Genomic DNA, 13428 nt, shown 5'->3' with positions numbered 1-13428 from the left:
TCCCTAAACTCCTACCTGACTTCTGTCAGGGCTCCAGTGTGGTCTCCAGCTCCATTACCACTCCCTCAACTTCCTACTTTCACAGGAGAAGCTGAGGGTAGCAGAGCTACCTCTCTGTGCAATATCGATGCACAGATTGGGGATTACCTCTTTTTTTTATTTTGAAATAAAAATATAACCTTAGTATCACTTTAAGGACTCGGTTAAGCATTTTATGTGTCTAAAATTCCTTTTATGTCCTGCAGTGGAAAACGCATGATAATGGCTCAGTTGTTCTTAGGTGAGCATTTAGTGAAATTGGTTTAACCAAGTGTGAACTGTCAGTATTGTTCATAGATATGTGTTTTTTAAGGGCAATAATTAAAGCCCAGTTCTAGGATATTAGCAACTCACCCCTCCCTCTCTAACTAAACCACTGGTATGAAAAAAAAAAGCTCTAAATGCCCATTTTACATACCTGAGATCACGCACGTTCATGTGATGATCCTTCTCTCTACTTCTTGGGATTCTCCTTCAGGTGTCCACATCACTGCCTGCTTTATGTGGACATCCCCTATTGGCAGGGCCGTCTTTAATGTTGATTGGACCCTGGGCAAAATTTTTCTTGCCCCCCCCCCCCCCCCCAATGCAATTTCACTCTCCACCTGCTATGAGACATACAATAAATAGCAACTAGACTTAAAATCAGTTTACTGTATCAGATCAGGCAGCAATTGAGATTGGTTGCCAGAGGTTACAGTGTATCAATACTGTTTACTGACTGGTTGCTAGAGGTTACTGCACACATTACAGCTCACTGATTAGTTGCTTGAGGTTACAGCAAATGATTTCTGCTTGTTAAATGGTAGCTAGAGATTACTGTATAGTATTACTGCTCACTGATTGGTTGCTAGAGGTTACAGCACATCATCTCCTCACTGCAGGGGGGCATGATCTACATATGAATGCTGCCTTTATTTACATATCAATACCGCCAGCCGCAGCTATTTACTTATGAATGCTGTCGCTATTTACATATGAATGACGGTTATTTACATGTAAACACAGGGTCAGCAGGTGAGTCATCTGTACACAACAATAAGGCAGAGCTGGGCAGCATTAGTACCAGCACTTCACAGTGAGATATTGGGACACAGCACAGGACTAAAACTTCAAAGGACAAGGGAATTTAAACTTGGATAGTTGGCAAGTATGAGCTGATTTGGGCCCCACAACAATGACAGGGCCCAGGGCAGCTGCCCCTTTTGCCCTGCCTTAAAGACGGCCCTGCCTATTGGTGGAGGCGACACTTGCAGTGGCAAGGGTTTCTCTCATAGGCAGAACAACTCATGGGGGAGACCAGTGCCCAAAAGGATAACAAACAGAGAAAAATACCTGGTCTCCAGGGCAGGAGATTAGTTTGGCTTATAGCTGAAATTGTGACTTTGATCCATTATACCATAGGTTGGCTTAGGAAGATGGTTTTGAAATCAGGACTGATGAGTAAGGTAACCGGTGCACAATGTGCCCAATATAAATGTTATTTGTGCTTGGATTTGGTCTTTAAGGTAGTTTCATTCACTCTTTATAGTTTTCTTTGTATTTGTAATGTTTGCACTTTAAAAAAAAAAATATTTGCTACGAAAGGTGGTTACAGGGACAAGGGAGGCCTGATGCATTCTTGGAAATTGACCAGCATGCTAGAAAAAATATCACAAAAACCCCAAATTCCCCAATCCAGGCTCAAAGCAACAAAAAAAACAGCAAACACTAATCCCCAAGCTAATATTATCCACAAATTACAGGCTTTGGAGAAACCTTGCTTCTGACACTTCCATCCGGTACCCTCTGCTCTCTGGTAGACTGGCACACAGTGTTTTGCAGACCATACACACAGCTCTCACTAGGAATTATAGGTTAGCTACACCAGGCAATACCATTTATGAGTTAGTGAAATAATCCTTCACATTGTCTTCAGAGCTATTTTTTTAACATAAAAAAAACAGGTTATTAATTGTATATGATATGCCTAAGCAGACAGTGTTTAAAAAGTTACAAACCCTTCAACTATGTAGTGCAAGGGCCTGCCTGATTATATACAAATTGAAAGTGTTTAGGATTGACCTCATATTATATGGTTTTGGTAAATCTAAGGAAAATTTGTACAAGAAAATTATATAATGTATGGCCAGCCTTTTTTTTTCTTTTAATTAACCACTTGCTGACCGCATAACACATATATACAGCGACAAGGTGGCTCTGCTGCACAGGATCACTTATCTGGGGAAAGCATGCGTGCCGGCAACCCACTCCTGCTGTGATAATACAAGGTGGGAGCTGCTCTGTGGGTACCGCGGACTTGATGTATGTTGGCACCCACTGATCATTAGGCAGAGAGCCAGAACGATGGTCTGCCTATGTAAACAAATAGGGAAGGCATTGATCCTGTGTTCCTGCAAAGCAAGAACATGGATCAGTAACCTGCCCCATAGTACACAAGCACTGGCTAGGCACACAGTTAAACCCTTTAATCACCCCTGATGTTAACCCATTCCTATCCAGTGTCATTAGTACAGCGACGGTGCATTTTTTTTAGCACTGATCATTGTATTAGTGTCACTGGACACTAACTGACACTTTTTGGGGACCAATTTGTCCTCCTGCAATAACGCAGTCATACTATAAGTCACTGATCATGGGCATTACTAGTAAAAAAAAAAAAAAAAAATCTATAAATATATCCCATAGTTTGTAGACGCTATAACTTTTGTGCAAACCAATCAATACACACTTATTTGGATTTTTTTTAACAAAAATATGTAGCAGAATACATATTGGCCTAAGTTCATGAAGAAATTAGATTTTATACATTTTTTTATTGGATATATTTTTTAGCTGAAAGTAAAAAAAAAAAAATTCTCAAAATTTAATTTTTTTTTTGTTTATAGCGCAAAAAAAAAAAAAAACGCACAGGCGATCAAATACCACCAAAAGAAAGCTCTACTTGTGGGAAAAATAATTGGGGTGATTTTTATTGGGGTACAACGTTGCACGACTGTGCAATGGTCAGTTAAAGTAATGCAGTGCCGTATCACCAAAGATGGACTAATCATGAAGGGGAGGGGGGGGGGTTAAAACTTCCAGAAGACAAGTGGTTAACCACTTCAATACTGGACACTCTCCTCCCTTCCTGTCCAGGAAAATTTTCAGTTTTAAGGGCTGTCGCATTTTGGGTACAGTGTTGCATGACTGCGCAATTGTCATTCAAACTAAATTTTTATAATTTTCTTCCCACAAATAGAGCTTTCTTTTGGTGGTATTTGATCACCTCTGGGGTTTTTATTTTTTGCGCTGTAAATGAAAAAAGACCAACATTTTTGAAAAATAAAAAGGCTTTCTTTGTTTCTGCTATAAAAAATTTTGTTTTCTCCTTCACTGACGGGCACTGAGGAGGAGGCACTGATATGTAGAATTGATGGGCAGCACCGATGATGAGGTACTGACAGATTTTACTGATGGGCACTGTGGTGGCCACTGATTGGCACTTTGAGCATTGACAGGTGTTTCTGATGGGGCACTGACTGGCAGCTAATGGGTGCTGATTGGCATTGTTGGTGGCACATCTGAAGGGGCTGTGCTGATGATCAATGTTCTGATTATCAGCACAGACCCCCACTCTCTGACAGGGAGAGCCACCGATCGGCTCTCCCTGTCAGCGCGAACCGAGGAAATCCGCTTACCGGCACTTCCTGGTTCACAGTGTTTCCCACAAATAGAGCTTTCTTTTGGTGGTATTTAATCACTGCTGAGTTTTTTATTTTTTGCCTAACAAATAAAAAAAGGACCAAAATAATAAAAAAAAAAAAAACATTTTTCTTCGTTACTTATTTACAACAGAAATGTTTCTCCTTCACTGGCGTGCACTGATGAGGTGGCACTAATATGCAGCACTGATGGGTGGCATGGATGGGCAACATTGACAAGGAGGCACTGACAGGCCTTACTGATGGGCACTGATTGGCATCCCTGGTGGGTCTGCACTGATAATCAATGTGCTAATTATCAGCCCAGACCCACTTTGTCAGGAGAGCCACTTATCGGCTCTCCTCTACTCGCGCCTTTTAATGTGAATAGAGGAAAAGCAGATAACCGGGACTTCCTGGTTACCATGTGATCAGCTGTGATTGGTTACAGCTGATCATGTGCTAAGGAGCCTCCATCAAAGGCTCTTTACTATGATAGGAGATTCAGTGTGTAAGAGTGACACACAGCACCACTTGCGCGCCGGCATGTTATCCTGCTGGATGTCCTATGACGCCCAGTCAGGATAACTGAACCACCTCCAGGCTGTCATTCTGCTATAGGCCGGACGGGAAGTGGTTAAAATTATCACATTGCCATCATCCACTTAAAGAAGGGAGGATAGAAGGGACAATTGAACAGTTTGTTTAGTATCACTTTAACTCTCCCATGTTCTACAATAAAGTTGGCAAGTTTGGAGGCTAACATCTCATGTCATCAACCAGGCCTTTGCAGAATGTTTTACAATTGTGCAATATACTGTATGGGTGCTATTGGTTGTTAAACTTTTCAGAACTTTCAGGGATGGAAATAAATGTCTCAGAGAGTAGGTGCCCTGTGAAAACACACCCAGGATCAAAAAAGTCTCCTGCTGTGAAGATATACAAATTAAACATTTAGCCTTCTTTTGACACGGTATCATTAAAATGTAATTTATACTCACTGGCCACTTTATTAGGTACACCTTTTTAGAATGGGTTGGACTTCCTTTTGCCTTCAGAGCTGCCTTAATTCTTCATGACATAGATTCAACAAGGTGTTGGAAACATTCCTCATTGATTGACATGATGGCATCACGCAAGTTGCTGCAGATTTGTTGGCTGCACATCCATGATGTGAATCTCCCCTTCCACCACATCCCAAAGGTGCTCTATTGGACTGAGATCTGGTGAGTGTGGAGGCCATTGGAGTACAGTGATCTCATTGTCATGTTCAAGAAACCAGTGGTGAGATGATTTGAGCTTTGTGACATGGTGCATTATCCTACTGGAAGGAGCCATCAGAAGATGGGTGCACTGTGGTCATAAAGGGATAGACATGCTCAGCAACAATACTCAGGTAGGTCATGGAATTTAAATGATGCTCGAATGGTATTAAGGGGTCCAAAGTGTGCCAAGCAAATATCCCCCACACCATTACACCACCACCAGCCTGAACCGTTGATACAAGGCAGGATGGATCCATGCTTTCATGTTGTTTACACCAAATTCTGAATATCGCAGCTGAAATTGAGACTTATCAGACCAGACAATGTTTTTGCCAAACTTCTATTATCCAATTTTGGTGATCCTGTGCGAATTGTAGCCTCATTTTTATTTGAGTAATGCCCAGTACACACGGTCAGATTTTCCGGCCGAAAATGTGTGATAGGACCTTGTTGTCGGAAATTCCAACCGTCTGTAGGCTCCATCACACATTTTCCATCGGATTTTCTGACAAACAAAGTTTGAGAGCTTGCTATAAAATTTTCCGACAACAAAATCCGTTTTGTCGGAATTTTCTGATCGTGTGTACACAAATCCGACGCACAAAGTGCCACGCATGCTCAGAATAAATAAAGAGATGAAAGCTATTGGCTACTGCCCCGTTTATAGTCCCGACGTACGTGTTTTACGTCACCGCGTTCAGAACGATCGGATTTTCCGACAACTTTGTGTGACCGTGTGTATGCAAGACAAGTTTGAGCCAACATCCGTCGGAAAAAATCCATGGACTTTGTTGTCGGAATGTCTGATCAAAGTCCGACTGTGTGTACGGGGCATTACTGTTGCCTTTCTATCATCTCAAACCAGTCTGCCCATTCTCCTCTGACCTCCTGACATCAACAAGGCATTTTCCTCCACACAACTGCCACTTGCTGGATATTTTCTCTTTTTCGGCCAATTCTCTGTAAACCCTAGAGATGGTTGTATGTGAAAATCCCAGTAGATCAGCAGTTTTTGAAATACCCAGACCAGCCTGTCTAGCACCAATAACCATACCACGTTCAAAGTCACTTAAATCCCCTTTCTTTCCTATTCTAATGCTCGGTTTGAACTTCAGCAAGTCATTTTCACCATGTCTAGATGCATTGATTTGCTGTCATGTGATTGGCTAATTAGCAATTTGTGTTATCAAGCAATTGAACAGGTGTACCTAATAAAGTGGCCGGTGAGTGTGTATTTCAAATGAGCTATGCCCGGAGTGGATCACGACAAGCCTGTGCTATAATCTTTTAAATTATTTGTTTTTCAGTTTTTTTCACTATCTTTGAAAAGAAAAATATTTTTATTTCTCGATCACTGATCAGTAGACTATGCTTTTTCTAGAATTCTTGTTATATGTCTTTGTTGCATATTAACTTTTTATGTTTTTTTTCTTGTGTTATTGCCCAGATAAAGGTGGAGTGTCTAAATCCCCAAAATGCATTGGCTATATTATTTTGTTATTACCTGATTCATTTAACCACTTCAATACCGGGCACTTATACACCTTCCTGCCCAGACCAATTTTCAGCTTTCAGTGCTGTTGCACTTTGAATGACAATTGAGCGGTCATACAACACTGTACCCAAACTAAATTTTTATAATTTTGTTCCCACAAATAGAGATTTCTTTTGGTAGTATTTGATCACCTCTGGGATTTTTATTTTCTGCTAAACAAATAAAAAAATGACCGAAAATTTTGAAAAAAAATGTTTTTCTTTGTTTCATTTACAAGACTTTGTAAATAAGTTTTCTCCTTCACTGATGGGGCTGCACTGACAGGCACTGATAAGGCGGCACCGATGAAGTGGCACTGATATGCGGCACTGATAGGCGGCACAGATGGGCACTGTTGGGTGGCACTGATGTACTGTAATTTATGTCACTGATGGATGCCAATCAGTGCCAAACAATGCCTGCCAATCAGTGATGCCCATTGTGGGCACTGATTGGCATCCATTGTGGGCACTGATTGGCATCCATTGTGGGTACTGATTGGCATCCCTGGTGGTGACATCCCTGGTGGTCCTAGTGGCGTCCCTGGTGGTCTTAGTGGCGTCCCTGGTGGTCCAGTGTGGGCATCCTCGGGGGGGCTACACTGATAATCGATCAGCACAGACCCCCCCCTGTCAGAGGAGCAGCCGATCGGCTCTCCTCTACTCACGCCTACAGACGTGAGTAAGGAAAAGCCGATCATCGTCTCTTCCTGTTTACCATGTGATCAGCTGTGTCCAATCATGGCTGATCAGAGACTCTTTACTTAGATTGGTGTTTCGGGGTGTCAAACTGACACCCCGCAACAATGATCGCCACGATGCGCGCCCCCGGGGGCGCGCAGCGGCTCAATATCCCAAAGGCATCATATGACGTCTGGTCAGGATATTGATACCACTTTGCCGCCGTCATTTTGCTATATGGCGGGTGGCAAGTGGTTAAAATCCTTTCTGGACTTTACGAGCGTTTGTGTGGCGTATCCAATATTTATTTTTTATCAATTTATGACTTATTCCAGGACCCCTAATTGAGGCCACATGAGAGCAGCCCCAACAAAGTTAGTGAGCGTGATTAACTGAAAGGGTCACTCACAATATTGGGTAGTAAAAACAAGAGATCTATCACCTCTTACATGACTGCTTCAAATTATAGCAATAAAACCTGATAGGGCTTCTAAACTTTTCACCACTTTAACCACATCACAAAATGAAACCCCCGCCCAGCTGTCATTTTGCTATAGGCCAGACGGGGTTTTCATTATCCTGGCTGGGAGTCATATGATGTCCAGCAGGATAAGAAGCCCGAAGGCACGCAGCACGGCGATTTGGTAGTGCGGTGTGTGTCGCTCTGAAATACCGCATCTCCAATCTCGGTAAAGAGCCTATGACGTAGGCTCGTTACCATGTGATCAGCTACGTCCAATCACAGCTGATCACATGGTAACCAGGAGGTGTCGGTTATCCGCTTTTCCTCTATTCTCGCTGACAAGGCGCGAGTAGAGGAGAGCCGATAAGTGGCTCTCCTGACAGAGGGGGTCTGGGCTGATAATTAGCACATTGATTATCAGTGCAGACCCATCAAGGATGCCAACCCGTTCCCACCAGGGATGCCTGTCAGTGCCTCCTTGTCAATGTCGCCCATCAGTGCCACCTCATCAGAGCCCACCAGTGAAGGAGAAAACTTTCTGTTGTAAATAAGTAATGAAGAAAAATGTTATATTTCGATTTTTTTATTTTTGGTCCTTTTTTTATTTGTTAAGCAAAAAATAAAAAACCCAGCAGTGATTAAATAGTAAATACCACCAAAAGAAAGCTCTATTTGTGGGAAAAAATGATACAAATTTCACATGGGAAGGGAGAGCGAATAAAAAGAAATCACCTTCCTTACCTGCTAGAGAAAAAAATCAAATGTGCAGAGGTTAATGTGGGAAGGTCAGTATTATACAGTAGAAATTGTTAAATGAATTGTCTGTAAAATAATCTAAAACGACTAAGCAGAAGTGAGAAGTCAGAAGTAAAATGTCATCATCGTGACAGGTGGAGAAGTAGAATTAAACTATGAAATAGCATACGTGTTACTATTAAAGAGGGGAAACAAAGAAACAGGAATGGAAACAGCTGAGAGGACAACGAGATTGAAGATAATACATTATATGAATTGGATTGAGCAGCAGAAACAGATGGACAAGTGGAAAAGATTACAGTAATGCATTGGGGGAAACTATTGTATTCTGGATTGTGGAGATTAATTAAGACTGATGAAAGGCAGTGTAGAAACAGGGGAATAAATGTGGAACTGAGCCTATCACCCAGAGAACCAGTAAGACCAGCAAAGAGCCGGCTTTGACACCAATTCCAGAAGGTTCCCAGGTATGTTGCCAAATAGGTTGCAACACCGCTCCAGGGCTGGGGACTCCATTTAAAAAGTGGGCACTTTTTTCAGGTACAGGCTTCAGTATTTGGGGAGGTTTGGTCAGCTTAGTTTAAGAAGCTTTTGATTTCATCCAGAATTCATGGATAGGTAATTGATCTCATTCTGTCCTGCATTTGCCTGCTTCCAGCTGGTTTTGTATTTCTATAGATCAAGGGAAATGTAAAGCTGGCTTGAAGTCAATAAAAGGCCATCAACTAAAAGATGTTCCTCCATAAATATAAGCCAAAATATTCCAAAGTAAAGGAACCCTATACATAGTTACATAGTAGATGAGGTAAAAAAAAAGACACAAGTCCATCAAGTCCAACCTATGTGTGTGATTATATGTCAGTATTACATTGTATATCCCTGTATGTTGCTGTCATTCAGGTGCTTATCTAATAGTTTCTTGAAACTATCGATGCCCCCCACTGAGACCACCGCATGTGGAAGAGAATTCCACATCCTTGCCACTCTTACAGTAAAGAACCCTTTACGTATTTTAAGGTTAAACCTCTTATCTTCTAATTTTAAGTGGCCACGAGTCTTGTTAAACTCCCTTCCGCAAAAAAGTTTTATCCCTATTGTGGGGTCACCAGTAAGAGAATTACAAAGGTTGCCATTGGTGACCAATGTTTGAAAATGCTAGTTACCTGTCTGTCTTTGGCTTGAATACTTTCTGATTCAGAGCTCTCCATTTGCATATTTCTTCTTCAAGTATATGACCTGCCCACAGGGCCACTGTAAGGGACACAGGAAACCTCAGGGTGGAAGCAGGGAACCAGGAAAATCTGATGATGCCATGGGGGTGTGGCAACACGTTTGGGTGGTACTACCTCTTTGTCAAGGCTGCCATACACACTGCTCCATCCAAATAAAAAGGACTCCAGGTGCCATTTTGTAAAAGCTCAAAATGGCCATCTTAGTGAAGACCAAAAAGAAAGCTCAGGGCACCATTTTAGAGCAGCTCCCTATTTTGAGCTGCTCTAAAAAGACTCCATAAGATTTCACCACTATCAAGTTGTCCTGCACATGCAGGAGAATGCCACCTTATTAATTGGTTCCAATCTCTGCAGCATCAAGGACCTATCCGACGTATTCATCAAGATGAAGAAGACCCATGATGTCACGTGACTGGATTTAAGATCCATGGAAAAAAATAAAGGAGACAGGGGATGCTCCAAGGGGGCTGGGGGCAAGAAACATGGGAGAGGGATTGGGGTATTAACATTTTAAATAAACACACATGGGATTTTCCAGATAGGTCACATAATTGACAGTTGTGGACATGTGTGGTCCTTTTGGTATAGTTGTGGCAGCGACCTTCAATTTTCCTTTACCACCTCTGAGAATACCATCGAGTCTACCTATAATATCCAACTTGTACAATCAAATAAAGTAACAAATTAAGTGCCCAATCAGAGATGGTTCCTCATCGCAGCCAAGGTATTAGTAGATCGTGAATGCGTATAGAGTGAAATCAGGGATGCTGATTTTATATGGTACACAGCTACACAATCCTCCTAAATTAAAGTGATGCTAATCTCTGGTTTTAAAAAATAACATTCAAGTATGTGTTTCTGTCTCAAAAAAGTACAGTGGAACCTTGGATTAAGAGCATAATCGTTCCAAAGCACTCGCATATCAAAGCGAGTTTCCCCATAGTCAATGGAAACGAAGATAATTTGTTCCACATTGACTTCTATTGCATGCAATACCGCATGTGACCAGAGGTGGGGGGGCGCCGGAGAGATTCGGAAATACTCGGAGACCACTCGGATGCACTCAAAAACCCTTAGAAGCACTCCGGAACTGAGTATTTGCAAGTGTTCCGAGTATTTCTGAGTGGCTCCGAATGGCTCAGAGTGTCACTGGAGCCCCCGCACCTCTGCCCAAATGCAATACTGCACACCGCAGAGGCCTGAATCCTGCTTGTTTTGCTAGACAACACTCGCAAACCGAGTCAGGATTTAATTAAAAAAAAAATTTTAGCTTGCATTGCGAAACGCTCGTTAATCGCGTTACTCGAAATCCAAGGTTCCACTGCACCTTCTATTGCTCTCAGCCTCCTCCAAGTCTCTACATTCCTTCTTTTTGCTGTTGTGATCTGACTTTTTGATAGAGGGTGGCTACATTAATTCTCTGTGGCCTCACTGTATGTAAGAATGTAGCCAGCCTCTCTTTCTCACTTCCGAGATGGACTATGGGATTTGCAGTGTGCATAGAGCAGATTACATGACTGCAACTAACATATACTGCTTGTTCAAAGCAAATGGAAGGAAAAAAGAAATGGAGAGATTCAGGAGCTCATGGAGGATGTTACTAGGAGACTCGAACATCGGGTGTTCGCCTATTCGCAGGAAAGGCTAACATTATGCGGTGTTCGCGGCAAATTCAAAAGCCATGGAACACTGTTAAAGTCTATGGGACACAAACATGAAAAATCAAAAGTGTTCATTTTAAAGGCTTATATGCAAGTTATTGCCATAAAAAGTGTTTGGGGACCTGGGTCCTGCCCCAGGGGACATGTATCAATGCAAAAAAAAGTTTTAAAAAAGGCAATTTTTTCAGGAGCAGTGATTTTAATAATGCTTAAAGTGAAACCATAACAATTAAATATTCCTTTAAATATCGTGCTTGGGGGATGTCCTTAGTATGCCTCTAAAGAAGTGCATCTTTCCATTTAGGACAATACCACAGCAAAATTACATTTCTAAAGGAAAAAAATCGAATTTAAAACTGCTTGTGGCTATAATGTATTGTCAGATCCAGGCAATATAGATAAAAATCATTGTAAAAAAACGTCATTGGGTTCCCCCCCCTGTCCATTACCAGGCCTTTGGGTCTGGTATGAATATTAAGGGAAACCCCGCACCAAAAAAAAAATAAATGGGGCCCCTCAAAATCCATACCAGGCCCTTCAGGTCTGGTATGGATATTAAGGGGAACCCTGCATGAAATTTTCTTTAAAAAAAATGGCGTAGGGGTACCCCCAAAATTCATACCAGACCCTTATCCGAGCACGCAACCTGGCAGGCCCCAGGAAAGGGGGGGGGCTGGAGGGAAGTTTAAAACTAATCTTAGAAAGTAATATTTTACTGATAGTTAAACTACCAGCAGAGGTAGTGAGACAGTCAACAGTAAATGGCTTCAAAACATGCTTGGGATCAACATAGATTTACAGCCACACAACAAAGTTAACGAACAAAGATTGGCAGACTCGATGGACTATTTGGTCTTTTTCTGCTGTCACTTTTCTATGTTTCTATGTATTGTGCTTACTCTTACTACATCTACAGAGGCATAAGTAGTGAAGTTGCCCGGGGAGCTCTGGTGACAAACTCTATGCTGACCTTCCTCCTCTGTAACCTCTCCCTATGCTCTGCCCACACTAAGGAGGACCACAGAGGTCATCTGGGTGGCAGCATCCAATCAGACAGCAGCCCACCCGATGACATGTACAGAGGCCTAAGAGGAATGATAGGGTTGCCACCTTTTCTTCAAGCCAAACCCGAACACTTTAGCGACCTGGGACATCTTTGGGTGCCCCAAGGAGCGTAATTATGTGGTGTGCATAGTGTGACACAGCAAACAGCATTTGTGGCCAAATTGCTATTGCTGACATCATCACCCTGCCCCCACACAGACGCACGCAGCTCCCAGACAGCAACAGATTTGTGTGTGACTATCTTGTCTTGTCACATTTCAATCTAAATGAAATCAGTATTTGGTGTAACTGCCATTTGACTTCAAACCAGCATCAATAATTACACTTGCACAAAGTCAGGGATTTTGTAGGATTAGGCTGAGTTTCCCCGCATCCAATTCGCATTACAGGAGAGTGTGACTGGCTTTCAATGGAGCCAGTTAAAACACCTCCAGTGCGGCCGCGGTCTGAATTTGGAAAGGGTCCTGTGCGACTTTGGCTCCGAATCAGGTGAGAATTCAGGCAGAAATTCGGATTTGATTTACACCTGAATCGGTGAACAGGGACGCACCGGAGCCACTGCTGTGAGCCGCGGTCGCAGCATGTCTGAACCCAGCCTCAAAGTCAGGTGTATGCTTAACCAGTTAAACCAGGCAGGTATTATTAATGATCAATTTCATATGTAGGTTGAAACACAGTCATTAACTGAAAGAAATACAGCAGTGTAGGAGGTTTAAACTGGGTGGGGAACAGTCAAATTCTGCTACTAATGTGAGGTGGTGGAAGACAGTTTTATGTCACAGGTCATACAGCATGGCAAGACCGAGCACAGCAAAAAGACACAAGGTAGTAGATAGATACAGCATCAGCAAGGTATCATCCAGGCAAAGATTTCAAAGCAGACCGGGGTTTCAAGATGTGCTGTTCAAGTTCTTTTGAAAAAGTACAAAGAAACAGGCAACATTGAGGACTCTAGATGCAGTGGTTAGCCAAGGAAACCTAATGCAGCAGATGAAAGACACATCATGCTTACTTCCCTTCAACATCGCAAGATGTCCAGCAGTGCCATCA

This window comes from Aquarana catesbeiana, linkage group LG08 (genome assembly GCF_042186555.1).
Source record: "Aquarana catesbeiana isolate 2022-GZ linkage group LG08, ASM4218655v1, whole genome shotgun sequence".
NCBI lineage: Eukaryota > Metazoa > Chordata > Amphibia > Anura > Ranidae > Aquarana > Aquarana catesbeiana.
This window is presented reverse-complemented; position numbering follows the sequence as displayed.